The 18,817-nt window shown below is 41.6% G+C and overlaps 1 long non-coding RNA gene across 1 annotated transcript; it reads right to left on the reverse strand.

The window, feature by feature from the left end:
- Positions 1–3,185: 3,185 nt before the first annotated feature.
- Positions 3,186–17,041, reverse strand: LOC142792548 (uncharacterized). Its single transcript, XR_012891012.1, has 5 exons — positions 16,905–17,041; positions 14,723–14,859; positions 14,579–14,646; positions 7,194–7,280; positions 3,186–3,475 (listed from the first exon to the last, which is right to left on the reverse strand). It is a non-coding gene; the product is annotated as an uncharacterized LOC142792548 (long non-coding RNA).
- Between the last annotated feature and the right edge of the window lie 1,776 nt (positions 17,042–18,817).

Genomic DNA, 18,817 nt, shown 5'->3' on the forward strand with positions numbered 1-18,817 from the left:
CATAGGTGTACTGCTGGTGACGCGCCGCAGGGCTGTTTTTAAGGCACCGGGTGGATCCTTTGAGTAACCAAATGTCCAACCAGAAGCGCTGCTGGCCGTGAGGTCAGAATCCTATAATGGGGCTCGCCGCTGGGCCGCGTCATTCTCATTAAATCTGGAGCCACTGCGCGTGGTTGCAGCCAAGGAAGAGTGACGTCGCCACACATTGCGTAAGACTCGCCAGACTGGAAGGCGCCGATTGCTTCGACGGTCTCGTGGGCTGAGAGGCTCGCTGTGCGTTGCGCAACAGACCGGCGCCGCCGCGTGATGACGCCGTTCGCGTCAGGCGGGCTCGCATGCTGGCCTTGACACAGATTGCCTTATATATATATATATATATATATATATATATATATATATATATATAATAAGGAAAGAAGTGTATACCTAAGGGCTCGTTTTTCCGTGTTTTAACACAATATTATTGAGATCTAACAGACAGTAATGCCAAGGAATGTACAGGGGAAGTAATTAGAACCAATGGAATGTAAATAAGAAGAAAGAAGAAAAAAAAGTGGATGAAAAAATAACCAGCCGTGAGCAGGAATCGAACCTACGACCTTCGAAGAGCATCGAACGCGTTATTCGAAGGTCGTAGGTTTGATTCCTGCTCACGGCTGGTTATTTTTTCATCCACTTTTCTTTCTTCTTTCTTCTTATTTACATTCCATTGGTTCTAATAACTTCCCCTGTACATTCCTTGGCATTGCCCCGCCGCGGTGGTCTAGTGGCTAAGGTACTCGGCTGCTGACCCGCAAGTCGCGGGTTCAAATCCCGGCTGCGGCGGCTGCATTTCCGATGGAGGCGGAAATGTTGTAGGCCCGTGTGCTCAGATTTGGGCGCACGTTAAAGAACCCCAGGTGGTCAAAATTTCCGGAGCCCTCCACTACGGCGTCTCTCATAATCAAATGGTGGTTTTGGGACGTTAAACCCCACAAATCAATCAATCAACATTCCTTGGCATTACTGTCTGTTAGATCTCATTATATATATATATATATATATATATATATATATATATATATATATATATATATATATATATATATATATATATATATATATATATATATATATATATATATATATATATATATATATATATATATATATATATGCCTCTAAAAGCACCATCTACTGCACTCCTGGCCTGTCTAGCTTGCAGAGCTCTACGGAGCTGCCATGCGCCAGATCTTGTTCCGAACTTCGCCGCTAAGGGGGCTCTGAACTTACCACAGCTGAGCGCCGGTGGATGCATGTCAATGCACGGGTTGTCGCCGGTTGATAAGAGTTTCATCACGTATCGTACTTTAATGTGCCACGTACCTTCAATCGTGTCATTTATTCTGATTTGCAGAATCTTCCTTTGCATCTTAGTGGACGTATCAGCGCATCATTTTTTCAATTAAAACCAAAAATCATATTGGAACTTATGCATCAGCGTGCAAAACTAGAAAGGACAATGAGAGAGGCAGGTTGGAAAAAGTTCTGACCACTAATTGTTTATTGAACTCGTAATACCTGGTAGATGTGTACGCAGTGGTAGACTTCTTACTATAGGCGTACACTAAGCTGGCCTGCAGGTATTGTTGGGGCAAGAATGGGCAAAGACTCTGACATTTGAAAGTGGCCGCGGCCTATTTTCAGCGAGCATTGAAAACAAGCGAATACAAATAGAGTATTTTGCAAATAAATATCGTTGTCCCGAACGGCAAATGTGGATCCCTGGTGCATGAAACATCAATGAAAGAAACTCTGCAACTATTTCGAAACGAATCAGCGCTTACAATCACTTATTCAACACCTATTATTAGCACAGGTTATCCTGTGGTGTAAACGAGCAAAAAAGATTCGTTATGTCTGTTGAAAAGGCTGACTGATTAAATTTTTTCTGGAGTCATATACTTAACCTTCTCAGCATTCCTGAATGAGAATTGGGCCTAGGTTCTTTGAGACAGTTTGCTTATCTTGATTTCAGAAACATAACTAGAGATATTTTGGCAGATAAATTCCTCAATAACCACCAAAAGATGCATAGAGGTTTATAGCTCTTTGCAAACAAAAATAGATTACTAAACTTTCTTGACAACTAATTGCATTCCTGAACGTTTAGAACTTTCGTAACTGGTTCCTAGGAGCCCCTAAAGCGTACGCAGAAATCGAGATTTAGTTGTGGTGTTGCCTACAGTGAATTAACTTATGACCGTGCAAATGTTTTGAGACGGTGACTTAATGGAGCAGTTACATGCGTTTGATCATCCAAAAGAAGTTCTCCAGTTTCGGCGTTTGATGATACGTAAGAAGTGATCACTCATTCCGTTCTTCCATTTCTTCGCTATGCTCCATTCATCGGATCGTTTCTTTTTCTTGGCTAAGTGCGACTCTTCGCTGTATGAGAAGCGAACGCGGCGAGCGCACGCACCTCTCAGATTTAGGCTAACATCACACAGTGAAAACTTCCAGAACCCTTCGATGTCCCTAGTAATAATGTTACTGCCAAAGGCAATGTGACCTCTGCCATAGACAATGTGACAAAAAAATAGTCACATTGTCTTTGGCAGAAGGATGAATGATTTTGTCTCTCACCAGAAAATGGATAATAAACGACACAAGTGCGCCATTGTTTCGTCGGGAAACTGTTAGAACGTCGTCGGGAGATGAATAAATGCTATGCGGACGTGGAAGAAGAGCGATGAAGTGGAAGAAAAGTGATCCACATGCGGAAATCACTAGGCACCTTCATCTACGGTGAAACTGCTGCTGTGACTGTGGCTAAATAGTGCATATATGTTTGTTTATCCTCATGTAACAACATAACGACACAAAATGGCACTGGGGAACCTTGTATTACATTGATAGTCCCAGTAACTGGAGAGAGCGTGGGTGCAAGGACAAATATGCACGGATAAAGGCTGCAAATAACAACGCTGTTCAAATAATGCATTCGCTCACCCGTGATCACCGCTTCGCAAGCATAACGTAGGTTTAGCTTCCATAAAGCTTCGGAGTTTATTTTGCCTCATACTGCTCGCTTACCATTGATGACAATAGTGACTAATCGAGATCGATGCTTTCTGTTGCGTCGCTTGTAGTTGTCCCCTTATTGTATTTATGCGCCCTTCATTTTACAAGAAACAGATGCACAGTTAAGAAAAAAGGTATGTAACTTTATTGTAGCCAAGTTTTTTATTCCATTCTGTTTTGAATATTATAAGGTATTTCAATTTTCAATTTTATAACTTTTCCCGTGGTGGTTGTGGATTCGGCAGTTCGAGGTGTGTGGCTGCTGCACTGTTGTGAAATACATTCTTGCAGGAGGCGTTGTAAATTTTATGACCATGGGGTTCAAACTTGCTAAATTTTTTAATACAGTCTTCTAAGTGAGGGGATACAACGGACTTGCTCCACACTCGCAAGTCATACAAGTAGCGAGTCCCTGTAAGAGGAAACAAAATGCGAAGTGGAGTAGAGTGCAGTTGTATGCGTAATTGAAATGTTAAAGCCATATAATGACATCACGGTGAAGCAGGAAGAATCATGGGACAGTGAAAGAGCCATCAGAAATAAATTGTTTCTATTCTACCCTGTGTTTTGTTCGATATAGCACACTATTTGTCCGAGAAAGAAAGAAGCAAAGGGAAGGTGGGCACAACGCTATGTGACTCAATTGGCTCCCAATATAGTCATTGTGGCAATGGCGAACTCGTCATACACGACGGTAAAATTACATAATAGCTGTCATAAATTCAACAGCACTAAGTTTTGGGCTGTTTGCAGTTTTACATCTAATATGCGATTCGTTTTCAATAAGGGGTCACAAAATCTGACACGCGCACTGCTGGTACTTTTCATCACAGGAGATGATTCGGTTGTAGCTCATGAAAAAAAAAAACACGTAGTATACAAGGGGGGTTCATGGTTGCGATACATTTTCGGTACCAAGAAACAAAGATGTCGCCACCAATTCTACCACTTCAAAATGTATTGCTATCTCACTAGCGTGTTTGTTCGTATGCAGGAGGGGTTGCAATGTGGAGTGGAAACGCGTATGTCAATGTGATGGTCAAGATCGCTTCTGCGCCATTTGAAGGAGGCTTGATGAGGCAAATTGTACGGTGCAGTGGCTGCGTCGTCGTTACATGTTTATAGATCTATCTATCTATCTATCTATCTATCTATCTATCTATCTATCTATCTATCTATCTATCTATCTATCTATCTATCTATCTATCTATCTATCTATCTATCTATCTATCTATCTATCTATCTATCTATCTATCTATCTATCTATCTATCTATCTATCTATCTATCTATCTATCTATCTATCTATCTATCTATCTATGTATCTATCTATCTATCATCTGCCTGCTTTCATGTCAATCGGTAGGTGGTCGGCCGGTCAGTCGGTTGGTGCAGATGGGATTAGGAAGTTTGCGGATGTAATGCGGCCGCACGAAGCACAGGACCGATTGACAGGCGGATCATGGGAGGAGCCTCTGTCCTGCAGAGGACGTAGTCAGGCTGATGACGATAATAATGATGATGATGTCTGGGTGCTCTCAAGCTCACCTTCTTACTTTGAATAGATTAAGCCTACTATGGAGGGTATGAACGTTCGCAAAAATATCTGGCCTGCCATGACATGAATAACGTCCAAATCCCGTGGTGTACGTCGTCAAACTCTATCTTTCAAACACTTGTGGCACATACACGTATACCATGAGCCGTGGTATGCAGGCATGTTCCACAGGTGATTGACACCAGGTGGGCAGATAACTATATTAATATCCAGAGGCAGCACTCAGCCCCTTTATGAAGCTGATCCCGGTGGGCCACTATCAATTATATCTTGCCAAGTAACAGCGAAGACATTAAGAATATAAATGCGAGAATATAAAACAATTAAATCGGCAGCATTGACTCGCCGAATGTAAAGTATATATAGGAGGGTTCAAGCAGAAATCAAAGCCAAATGCTCTGCGTTGCAATCAAGCATTTTAGGATGGAGCCACGCCAAGTCACAAAACTGCTTTTGAAAAGAACCTTGTACAAGTGTAAAGGTGAATTGTAGTTGCAGGGCTAGCTGTTTTTTTTGATAAACATCTCATTTGTACTCCTATGATGCAGGCGTCACGTGGGGTAACGTCATTTGTAGTTAAGCGCCATCCACTGAAACAGTTTGTGTAGCAAAGTTCAGCGCAATCTTCTTAGCAAGCACAAGCCCGACACATAAGCTTATGCACTTCCGGTGTTGGTGCTACCAATGCTGTTCTCGATATTGTTACGCAACTTAAAAACAGCTGATTATATAAAACTTATGCGGTTTTTGAAAATATATCTGTGCTTGCAACATTGGTATATATTTTTAGTGTCAATTTGTAACATGTTTTTCCATAAAAAATTTAACAACAGTCACCCTCCATTTTGCATGTTACGAATATTATCAACTGCAGTAGTGTGTCGGGCCCGCCGAGTTTTTGCAAAAGTTTGTCGCATTGGTAGATGCGTTGCCGTGATTACAAAATCAAGAAACATTCTCAATCAAGAATTGATTCTCATCCGTAAGGTCTTCTTTACTTGGTATTCCGCACTTCCTTTAAAGCGATGTAAAAAAGTGTCACCAGTTCGCGAAAAATCTACAACTCACTAGTACTATATTTCGCTATGTCGCTATGTTTAACAAAGAAGTTTCTGTAGCAGCCAATGTTTTCGATAAAGGCTCCTAGTTAATTCACAAATGGCATCGAGAATCAATTGAATCGGTTACATGAATAAGTGTTTTGTTCTTTAGCTATTTCGGCAATACTTCATTGTCTTCAACCCACGTGGCTGCCACATCTGCTGTCGTAATCCTTCCTGATCAGGACAGTCCTTCATGCTCTTTGCATCATCATCATCCACTCTTACCCACGCTTCTGACTGTCACAGAATTCTCGCTGGGGAGGTGTGGCCCTGTAGAGTGTTGTGACATTCAGTGTTCAGATGAGAGTAAAAATATCCACAACACACGTAATACAAAGTGACTGGGTGAGCTAAATATTCATGACTACAAGATAAAAGGAGGAGGGGGAGGAGAAGGAGGAAGAAGGGAATAAATGAAAGGCAAGGAGGTCGACCCAGACGCACGTCCAGTTTGCTAACCTGCACTGGGGGAAGGGTTGAGGGGATCAAAGGATAACAGAGAGAGAAGTGAAGGGCAACGTGTGTGTAGATGTGACCTTGTCCATTGCACGCTTATAAGCGGTCGCGTAGTCCGGTCGTCTTTAGAAAACTTAGCAATGCCCACGTCGCTTTGCTGGCCTGTGACGCGTAGAGCCATGAACCAAGGATCTTCTCTTCGGAAAAAGGTGTACCGTCTAGTGTCTCTAACGTTTCGCGTAGCAAGTTGCGTTCACTCGCAAAACGTTCACAAGAACACAGTAGGTGTTCTATTGTCTCGTCCGTGTCGCACGATTCACATCGGGAGCTATCCGCCATTCCTATGCGAAAAGAGTACGCCTTCGTAAAAGCTACTCCTAACCACAGGCGGCACAGTGAAGTTGCATCCTGGCGGTAGAAGTCTGATAGAACTTGAAGCTTTCTCGATGGGTCAAGTTTGTCTAGGCGGCGGTTTCCGACACTGGGGTCACTCAGCCAAGTTTCCGACATAGTGTTAGCGAACGAGTGAAGGCCCCTTGCAGGGTCATAGGAAATCTGTGGCATCTTGAGCAGCTTTCGCCTTACTCTTCATGTGAAGTTAAAGTGCATCTTGTGGAGAATAAGCAGTGACGTCTGTTTGTTCTCGCAGTATGCGTCTTAACAAGGGATGTTCCAGTCTGTTGAAAACAATGCCACTTGCCAGACAATGCTGAGCGACATGGATTCGGTCTTGTCGTCGCTGATTGCTTTGACTTATGCTTATATTCTGGCTAAAGTTACCTGCAGGGCCACCTGTATACGACTATAAAAGAGTTTTTGTGCATCACATATAGTCATTAAAGCAGTGCACCAAAATTTAGTCACTACGGTGAGCAAATAAGTGATCAAAGTGGTACGAACTTTACGAGAAATCTACTTCATAGGAAATGTCTCGATGTGGTGATATCTTTGCAAAGTGCCTAGACACTGGTGTATATAGATGAAAGCAAAATAGGTGAAAAAATTTTCAACTTACGAAATAATGGTAGCGTGATTCTGATGACAGAGCACATACATTTTCTATTTAGATAGACAATTTCATTTACAGTCGCAATAGTGCCCACTGAAAAGATTTACAATATCATCGGAGGTTTATGTACTGCAAAGAATGACTTACTAAATTCAATAAATTTCATTACTCAAGGCAAACCACCTTTTTTTCTTTCATTTTATTAACTTTCTAGCAACAAGGTTACCCTAAATCAGTTGGGTTTCAAAAACAAGTCTCTAAATAGTATACTAAAACAGCGCTATCAGCTTATTTCACCAAATATATATAACAAAAAACATTGAGGCTGTAACATTATAAATTACCATATGACGATGAGGGGTTCCGTAGTGAATGACTATGAATATTTTTACCACCAGACTTCCCTGCTTCTCAACATGGATAAACATGACTCGATCACTTCGCTTCAGGTTTCATGCAGCTGCTGAGGTGAGAATTTTTTTTCTCACCCTTCATATATATATATCGCTACATGCAAATAGCTTGTGCAGTAAAATAAAAAGAATATGCTCGTATAATTTGTCCACATCAAATGATGAGAAGTTATTTTCTAGTCCAAAGCATTTTATGACTCAAGAGAAGATTTCTACTGACTGGAAAATACATGTAGGGAGGAGACTTAATTTTTCAACTGCTAGGTAGATCAACTTGACAACCAACTGAGTGGTGCTTTTGGTAGCCCATAATTAAAACACCCCGAAAAACAACTGTTTTTTGAATTACGTATACATTTCCTAAAATTACCCACAAGTAGTGTCCAGCTGAAGCTATCCAATACCCGCAATAGCTGACCTGGAGACTCACCCTTTGTTTTATACATTAATCACTGCCATCCCTAGCAGCAGCACGTTCTCTTTTAATCCAGTTTAATTTCGTAACGTTTACCACATACATAATATTAAAAGCATCTCCTTAATTACCTCTGTCTTACTTGCATGTTAGTTTCAAATATTATTGTGCTTAACAAAGAAAAACGAGCCGTTAGCATTCCGCTTTTCAGAAACCCCTGCATGTGTTGATTGAAAAAGTTGAATTTGGATCACCATTCATAAATTAAATTTGGAGATAAATGTTAGAGCAATCTTTAGGTCTTAGTTTCATACTTCTTTAGCTGAACTGTCAGAGCGGCCGACTGGTTCAATACCGTCACGCTGCAAAATCTCGTGATGGTGGCATAATTGTCCGACTGCGCAGGTGACATTAAACCACCTGCATGTTTTTCCAATGTCATTTCATTAGGTTGCGAGCTCTATACTCACCATTATAGGCTTGACTTTTGTTACATTGACAGAGTCACTGCTGTCACGCAAAGGTATCGTCTGTGTGGTTGTGGCTTTAATGGCAGCGTGAAATACGTTCGAGCCATTTGAAAAAGACGCAGATGCAGCCATTGCGTGGAACTCATTGCCTGTTTTGTTATTTTTGGTCTTTGGCTATTCCTCAGAATTCTTGTTGGATGCTTTTCACCTGTACTATTGGAAAGCCCCAACCAGAATGCACTTTCCTCCTTTGAACGTGGCACGTATCGCGCTTACTACGGCCTGGCCAATCCGCTTTGGGCTATATCGAGGAATTTCTTGTATTAGCAACTGCTTGTTTAGTGAATTATAGATCTGTCTAATACGCTCTAGTATTGCATTGATATATGCAGAAAATATCTCTGCGTTTGTGGTGTTGCAGTAGCTACAGTGCTTAACTGCTGACTCGAAAAACTCGGGTTTCTTCTAGGGTGCAATCGTCTGATGTTTGATGAAGGTGAAATACTTGAAGCCATTCTGTGAGATCTTACGTGGTTTCCCGAAGTGAACGAAATATTCGGTGGTCTACAACGCGGGTTTGACTTTCAATGGTAACTTGGTTTTGGTACGTAAAACGCCTGTCACGGCATTGCAGTAGACACGGGGCTTGACTGCTGATCAAAAGGTCAATAGGATTGAATTCAGGCAGTGGGGTCACGTTTTGGATGGAGTCGAAAGTTCTTGAAACCCATGTACTTAGATTTATTGGAACGTTAAAGGACTCAAGATGGGGGAATTTATTGGAATGCTCCTCTCATAGTCATATCGTGCTCCTGGGACATTAAACCACAAAAGCTGGTATGGCACGTTAGAGCTCAAAAATATATAATCATGAGCAAACATCTTGTATTCCTGCAATATATAGGCCACTATGGCATAATATAAAAGCATCGAGTTCCCCGAATTAGAAGACGCCACTTTCAAAATAAAGGCTTCATGAAGTAGCATTGTTTCCAACTAAAATTAGGCGTGGTGCTAAATCTTCGAATTGATCGTTTCGCAGTGTCATCAAGGATTTTATATTCCACAAGTTCTCAGAGGTGTACAACCCTTCCATACAAATCGTTTTTCGCATGCAAAGCCTCTCACTTACTCATGCCGCAATGACAGAGAGGGCCTGTCGAAAAACACAAATTGAATCGATAGTGCAATCAAAACAAGCATTCTATAACAAGAAAAAAAGGGAACACGTGCTTCAGTGATACATCCATCACGCTCCTCGACAAAGAAATATCGTTTTATTGTGAAAGCAACTGTACGAACACTGTCGATTGACCTTCGCTGTTGCTAGCACGTCCCAGATATGTATATGTATTTATATGAGTAAATAGGCATACAAAAAATTAATCAGGAGAAAAAAATGAAAGCAATACACCCGAAATTTGAACCAGTGGCTCTCAGCTCCGCAGCCCGCTGCGCTAGCCAACACAGTCACGTGCCATGTGTTTGTCTTGTTCTCTCTTACATGGTATTTGTTTCAATTGCGGTTTAGGTATATACATAGCATACAATACACTTAAGGCCTCTTCAACAAATGTACAATATGCATTACAAAACAATCCCATACAACACAGTGCCAGAAAGGGTATTGGAGCAGCACACTTCATGAACTTTTTTTCGATAGCAAATATATCGACACTCTCGGCTGGATGTTGCCACCGGCGTCAACGTGGGCATCGACGCCAATGTTATGCACCGTATATGTATACGGATCTATATATATCGAAACGCAAGCAAAGAAATAATCCAGAAGAAAGACTCCGGCGCGCGAAAATAAACGTAGGACCTCCTTTTTTGTTATTGATGAGCCACCGAGGAGTACATTTTAAACCTCTAAACGGTAAACTATTTATATCAACCACCTACCGGTGTTGACGGGCATTTAGAAAGGGGGGGGGGATACTTTCGTGTTGTCAGTATTATCAGAAAGATGGCACAATGAGCACGTGGTGTCTCTCAGCTTTCATGCGTGCTTTGGCCCGTGGAGAAGATGGAAGGGGGCAATATCTCGCGCGCCCTTACTCTCGGTGAGCAGGATTATACGTTTTCGCTAGCGTTGGGTGACTGGAGCGATTATGTTGTAGGTATGGGGCGCACAAAGGTCACTGCAATTGTTGCACAGCCTTTTTGCGGAAAGGGCGTGCTTTTCGAACGCGGCGAAGTAACAACTGAGACGCCTATTCGTGTACATCTGTACCTGTGAGAACGTTTCGGGCGTCATTTGTGCGTTAGAAACACGGGGCACGTTTGATCTGCTTGGCATTCTGCACGTGACCTTCCAATGTGTTGCTATCACGTTCATTGCTTCGCCTTTTTGGCAAAGCTGTGACTTCTTTTTAATGACTCTTGATACCAGTTTGGTTAAAACTACAGTTGTTCATGAAAGTCTTTCAGCTGCATAGTAACTTGTACAAAATGGGATTGCTAAGATGCTTGTGCCGGTGATATAACGGTGAGATATTCACAAGCACCACTTCAAGCTCACTGTGCGCAGATCTTGAAAGAACCTCAGTGAATTTGCATTAGCCAACGCGTTTACATTTTTTTTCAAAGGAAAGATTGTCAGATTGTCCTCTAGGTGCACAAGAGAAGGTATCTCTCTAACCTACAGCTCGTTATGTAGAAAAAAATTGGGGGACCCTTTAGCTTCGCATTTAAGTGTTGAACGCGATAGTGAAATCCGGCCCCTAGTGCGCCCTTCAACCGCTAAGTGCATACTTATTAATATGTTTTGTTACACACACACACACGCACGCATACACACATGCACACAGTAGATCGTACGAGCGCGCGCGCGCGCAAATGTTTCATACAGGTTTTAAATCTTAAGCGATGACTGGTGTGTGAGGTTTTACGTAGAAAAAACACCATATAATTATGAGAGACGCCGTAGTGGAGGGCTTCGGAAATTTTGACCACCTCGGGTTTTTTAACGTGCACTCAAATCTGAGGCCACGGGCTTGATCTTAAGCAAGAGTCGCATGGCCTCCAAGATATACGCAGCGCACTCGTCGTAGAGAGTCTCATAATGCCTCACAGATGGCAGTACATTATTTAGCGTTTGCTGTTTGCTTGATCAGTGCCTCTGGAAAGGCATGATACGTTTTCCGCTATATGGAGAAAGTTGTCTATTTTGAGAGCTGTTTTAAAGTTGCTGTGTGTTTTTAGCGGTGATGGCTGCACTATTCCGGTCTTTTTCGACTTGGTTTGAGGCTTACGAAATGCGCCCCTAAATCACCGAATGGGATTGTTTTCATCGTGACACCTGTCAAACAAAACGCGTTAAAAGGGCTATGAAACAATTTTTTTAGGTAACCATGGAAGGAATTCACTAGATGAGCTTATTGCCTCACGAATTCAACGCTGCAAAAACTTTAAGAATTCGTCCAGTGAGAGTGGAGTTACAAAGGTTGGTCGCATGCTGCAATTGCACTATCTCTTCTCTCGTCCCTACGAAACCACTAAAAGCTAAGCAGGAAGGGGTGAGAAGGGGCAAAGGAACTACCGCGCCTCATGACCTTGAGCACTTTTTTTTCTGCGAATGCGCGGCTTGTTTAGTGTGATCTCGTGCGCACGCGTGGACAAGTAGCAGCCTCCCGCGACGATCTTTGTAACTTGCTTTTTCGCTCACAGATGCACAGACGATTTTTTGCTCACACGCAATCGGGCCGACTCCTGACAGCGGGATTTCTGCGCCACGAGCTCTCTAACGCTATCGCGCTAAAAAGAAAACCTGAGGCACACTAGGTGTCAGACGCCACCGCGTTGCAGGAGAGGCATGATGGGTAATTCTACGTGCCACCTGTTTAATGGGGCCCTGAAACACTTTTTTGAGTAACCATGAAATAAATCACAGGAAAATCGTATTGCTTCACAAATTCAACGCCACAAAAATTTTAATAATTCGTCCTGCACGAGCGGAGATACGAAGATTTGTCACACGCTGCAATCACACTTTCTGTTCTCTCTTACCGACGTAAGCGTTAAAAGCTAAGCAGGAATTGATGAGAGGGGCAAACAAAAAACGTCACGCACGCCTGATGAGCTTAGAATTTTTTTCTTTTGTTTCCTTCGAATAAGCAGCTTTTTCAGTGTGATTGCGCGCACACGTGTGGAAAAGTGACGGCCCCTCGCGGTGATCTCTGTAACAGCCGAACGCGCCATGCTCACACAAGCGAATGACTGATAGATGCACAGACGATTTTAAGAATCTACGTGTGGTATTTGAGCGTCTTCCATCAATTGTCGAGGGAAGAGAAAACTATTTTCAGCTGAGTTTGATAATTTATTGTGAATTCCAGGCCACGTGCTATGCTATAACATTTGGCTCACGTGTTCTCGGGAGCCTCTACTACTGATTGGTCGTGTTTTCTGACCATGCTTGAAAAGTGTTGCACAGCCGTTTTAACTACAAAGAAAAGTCATGCAGCGTCGGCTTCTGCAGAGTGCTCATTTTCAGCGCATACGTGACATACGAATACGTAAAACTATGACAGTTGTTTGTTCACACTTGTGCGTTATCTTCGAGAGTCCTTCTTTGTGGTGCAGTGGCGGGCTGATGATATCTAGCTGCTTGTCGTTTGTTGTGTGACATTCTAATTTTTTGCTATCACATTCAATGCTTCGTCCTATATTGACAAAACTGATTTTTGCTGAAGGGAAGCGTGTTATCTTGATTGTGGCCAACGTTTATTATTATTCCGGTGCTGTGACTATTTGAATGTTTATAATTTTGTTTCTTTTCAGTGCTTTCCTTTAGTATATAATTTGTGACACTATAACCTTGTGCTAATTGTTTGTCCCTGCCTATGTTATATGTTACATCTGCTTAGTTCTATTTTGTGCTGTTTCCGAGTAGTACACATGTTTGTCCTTCCAATTAGACCACATTATCTACTCCGAGGCTATTTATCGAACTAAGGCGAGCTCTCTGTATGTACATGAAGATATGGGGCAGAAAAAAATTGCAAATTTATTGGTCTGCTCTTGGGCCTTTAGAGCGCATGCAGTGATGTGGCCAGCTATAATTGCAGCGCAATTTTTTGTACCAAATGAACATTTAAACAAGGTTCACCTCACTCATGTCTCGCAAACCGTGGCGCTATGTAGCTAGTCACAACGAGAACACATTGAAGTCGTCGAGCTTAGACTACGGCCAAAAGTCACTAGTTTGCATAAATAGCTTGCCCTTAGTGTTGCGAAGAATGTACGATTTGTGGCCGAGTCATTTTGCGCTGTGTGTTGTGGAGCGAGAGGTCGTAAGCTCGACTTCTGGTAGCGGAACGTACTTTGTAGTTTTTTTTCTTTGTCTTCTGTAGGTGTATATTTCACTATGCCATACCAGTGACGCAAATACATGAGTGGAGCCATGCATGACAGCGCCATAAAACACTTTCGTGATAGGAAAGTAGGTTGGATAACTGAAACCAAAAGACGTAGGTGAACCTATCAGAAGAGTTAAAGAAAAAGAGCATTCAATTAGTACGCAGAGCACGTTCTTTAAAATTTTTCAAATTTGGACAGTTTTCTGTTATAGTAATTAAGCCTGGAGAGATGTTGCATTGACTGAGTGTTAAGCTTGCAATATGCAATATTCTGGAAACTATTATTCCTTGTGCTCCAGTGCACACCTCAAATTTTTTTTTTGCATAGCTATAGAAAGACAAGTAATGCTATGTATGCTGCTGAAATGCGAAGCAATCCACCGCAGCTGAACCCGGAGACCATGCCATCATATCCTTTCAAAATCTAGTTCAGATTTTATCTTTCGAAATGCGTTACGAAACTCACAATGCGTTAGGAACGTGCATCAAGCGGCAGTGCTGAGGCCCTCAAATGAAAAGCCAACATTAGTTAATAAGGTTGAGGTCTTTCACCTCATCATATATGTAAAAAGCGAATGCACTGCCGCAAAATATGCTGTAGAGGCATGGTGACTACGAAGAAAAAAGAAAAGACTGAAAATAATTTTAAACTTCGTAGCAGGATCTGAAACACTGCAACGTATCAGTTTCTTTAGTGACCATGAGCAAAGTATTGCTTAGTTTTCATTACCTTTTGGTCTAACTATTATTCGGTTCTTTTTGTTTTTATCAAAGACTCCCTCCATAATGACTTTGTTTCTGAAATGTAAGTAATATGTGGATAAGTACATGTGCTTGTCATCGCTAACCAATGGTAATGTTTGTGTGTGCGTACCTTTGGTGCCCTTCGTAAAAGAAGTGATGGTATTCAATAGAATGTGTGGTTATATAGTGCTTTACGTCTACTTCACATCGACGCTTACTCCCTCTGGTTGTGTACATCGTCCAAATGGGAAACGAAGTATTTAAAAACTGGAAAAGAATCGTAATTATCGTAAATCAGTAATTAAAATACTTTGTGGCACAAACCCCACTATTGTAGATATGAATCATAATACAGCTCATCTACACTGCGGTGTACAGCTATCATTACAATTACATTACTATCCACAATAATAAGCTCAATGTAACTACTACTACAGCAGGACACCGCTGTTACAAGTTTTCATTCCTTACCGCAATGCGCCGACAGTTACGGAGGTGAGGTTCGGACAAGCGCGAAATGCTGTCAACGTTTCATGTATCATCGTCATACTCTACATACATGCACTATAGTTGCTGGCTATTTTTTAAAACATCTGAAGAGTGCCGCTAATCTGAGCCAGCGCAACCTATTTTCACGATGGTTTCGAAGCCATTCGTGACGATGTTATTATTTTTGTTAGTTGTTTCTAATTCAAGTTGGTGTTTGAACATTCCGCTGTACGTTCCGATCTGCTCATCGTTCTTTGGTTGCCTCTGAAGCTTCTTACTATCGCATTCACTGTTTCGCTCTTGCGACAAAACTGTGGCGTGTTTGTTGTGTCGATCAGCAGTATCGTGTGGAACAGCGCATAAGCGACTATCAACGTGATAGCAATAAATAATTCGTTTCGTGGAAGTTATGTCATCGGTGTCGGTGTCATTAGTAGATAGCGAAAAGTCATCATTGTGGTCGAGCGAAAACTCCCAATATATACACGAAATAGGCAAGAGTTTGCATCGGTTCAAGTGAACAGCTCACTCAGGACCTCTGCAAAAAATATATAGGTGCTATACCACAGAGCGATAAGTTGCAAGCAAGAATTGGCTTCTGTTCAAGAGAATAGCACACCCAGGACCTCTGCGTAAAAGCATATAGGTGGTATACCACACAGTGATGAGTTTCTGTTTGACTTTGTTTCGGAACATTGATAATAAATATTGGGGTTTAACGTCCCAAAACCAGCATATGATTACGAGAGACACCGTAGTAGCAGGCTCCAGAACTTTCGCCCAACTGGGGTTCTTTAATGCGCACTTAAATTTTATGCACACGGGTGTGAAGCCTTTTTGCCTTCATTAAAAATGCAGCGGCTATGGCCGGGATTCGATTGGTACTGACTTATATAAAATCCATGTTGTCGGAGAAGTCTCCTAATGCATGTAATATTGTGTTGCATAAGTCTGGAATCGCACCAAACGTTTAAACACCGGTTAACCTAAAGGTCCACCTGTTGCAAAGCATACATGCATAATTGATCATCTTTATCACCTACAGCAGCAACATAGTGTGCAGCTGCGAGGGTGCACATGTTGCCCTAAGAACGCATATTGCAGGCACTTAACCAATTCGGAAAAGGAACAATTACACTGTAGTGGGCACTTCTCCACTCTACACGTTGCAAGCCAACTAGGGTGGCTCACAACGGCCAACTTCATGCACAGAGACGCTCCTTTCCTTGCGGCACTGAGCCTATTTAGCAGCGAAGCCAGGCTAGCGATTGAGAATGCCATGCGAATGTGACTCGATTGCGGTGTAGTGTACACTCGAAGGCAAAAATCAGGTATCGGTAAGGTTGCCGTAGCGTGAAGCATTTGCGAGCTACTGCCTCAATATCTTTCGGAAATTCTTTAAACGAAAGCATTTTGCAGAACCCAGCCTCCACTCTACTTTCTAAACGTTTGCAGAGAAAGGGTACAGTAATGTGTCTTTTTCCAGTCTCTGTCAAAAAAAGTATAGAGTAGAGAATGTCATCTCTCTTTTGATGAAGTACTTCCTTTTTTAAAGCTTGCCTGAATAGTGTTGAAAGAACCTCAAAAACTGTCCGTATAGCAATAAAAGCTGCGTCGCTCACGACGTGTTTCGCTGCTCTCACAGAATAACATGGGTGATTTATGCATCGGTATTATCAATACGTTTTCTATTTAGCGGCTTAGTATAGATTGTCGCTTCTACATAGCGCAATAAAAACCTCGGAGTGTTTTTGCTCCGGCATTTATATCTCTTAAACATTCGACGGTTCAAATAACTAAATATATATAAATGGAAATGCTACCTTTTTCATGGCGTAAGTCTTTTCTGCAATGTTCCACTTGCATTGTAACGTGGTGAAATGGGCGCTAACTAAAACGACAATTAGCGATTTGCTTCCTTTCATTCTTTTGGAGCTAATACAAACGGGTTACAGAGAAGTGTACGTGCGAAACAGAAAATGAAACACAAGGTTTTTCTATGCCACATGTGGTCGGAACCACAATACCGCATTGTTAACTCTATTTACGTAGGTGCTTCTCTGTATATCTTCTATGAAGTTGCTGTACCGTCTTTCACAACGCCGCCTAATAAAGATGATATACTGAAAAATGCATGTTTTTTTTTTTTGGCCTAAGAAGTAGTGCCTATGTTCTGTGGCATTTTTTAGACACTCGCTCCATAGTAATACCGAGCGCAAAAATTTCGTTTTCTAAAATATGCTTACAATGCAGTCTAATTGTGCAGCCAGGTGGCAGAAGTGCAGAACGCTGCTAATAGCAGTTTAAGATTATTCTCGAGAATATTATTTGGCAATTAAAAAAAAGGAATTGCCGTGCACGGAGTGATTTGGTAAAGTGTAGAACGTTTTAATTTGCCTAAAAATTACCCGTTGTGCCTTCAATCTCCTCTGTCACGCACATAGTACTGAATCTGCGTTGCTCCTGACAAAGTATTTCTAAAAACTTATGAATTTTACTGCAGTGGAAAGGCAGTGTCATATATGAACTAATTTTTTTTCTCAAGTAAGAAAAAAATCACAAGACTTTTTTGCTATAGTGAAAGAAAGAACACCATCAAGACTTCGTCGAGCTCCATTACTAAAGAAATAAAATTTTGACCATAAGAGAAAGTCCTTTCAAGAATTACATTATTATTTCCCGAAGAACAACATCCGTATTTTCTATATTCATTTTAGGAAATAAGACAATTACCGTTCTCTGCTTTTTTTATTGGAGTCCGCAAAATAATGAATGTAAACGCAAACAGAACAGCTGCAAGAGTAATTATAAAACTGAAATGTTTTGTGAAATCTGTGCTTAAGCCATAACTATAAATTTTAAACCGTAACCACCGTAACATCACTGTAACACCATAAGAATAAACTTTAAAAATATCTTCTATGCTCTTTGGTTATCTGCTAATTAACCTGGATGTTCTCCTATAAATGTACTTGAAACGCTGGTTTTGGTGAAATGACTCGGTTTGTGAATTCAGACAATGCTTCATCCAACCAGTGTTTTCTTTAGGGCAAATAAATTTTGCTTTTCGCAGCATTTCATGCAACCCGGTACAAACCACGTTCCACTTTCTATAGAAAATCACTTGGTTGCCAGAACAAAACACATACGCGCATGAGTCTTTGCGGGAAGTATACAGTTGAAAGGGGAAGGCTACCATCTAGACAAACGAGAAAACGTCATTTATTTGGTTGGCATACTCAGAACGCTGATTTTCAGCTGTTTAGAAAAGATATTGGCACCTTGGTAAAAAAAAAAACACTTGTGCAAAAGTGCTTCCACTTTTAACTGTGGCAGTGACGAAATAATTTTGTGAGACTCTCTCTCTCCAAAAAAAAAAAAACGCTACACCTGCGCAGAACGCGCAGTACAGTCACAGCGAAAGCTTGAAGAGCGGCCTTTCAGACACTTTTCTAAACTCATTTTGGTTAACTAATACAGCACCCTTGCTGGATATGCGTTACGCCAAGAACAATCTTAAGTTCAGAGTAGTATGCCGGCATTTACTATGATATATCCTTCGTTATTCCGAGAAGTTTGGTATCCGCTCAACATTTGCATGAAATTTTGTGCCACTTGTTCATGCAGTCACTGACGATGATGAAGAATTATGCCTGAATTGGGTATGCGCTCTTCCCATGCGTGTTTTGCCCCATTGAAGGGGGAAGGGGGGATCGGTATACGCTCCCGCGTCCCC

The sequence above is a fragment of the Rhipicephalus microplus genome, unplaced genomic scaffold (genome assembly GCF_043290135.1).
Source record: "Rhipicephalus microplus isolate Deutch F79 unplaced genomic scaffold, USDA_Rmic scaffold_226, whole genome shotgun sequence".
NCBI lineage: Eukaryota > Metazoa > Arthropoda > Arachnida > Ixodida > Ixodidae > Rhipicephalus > Rhipicephalus microplus.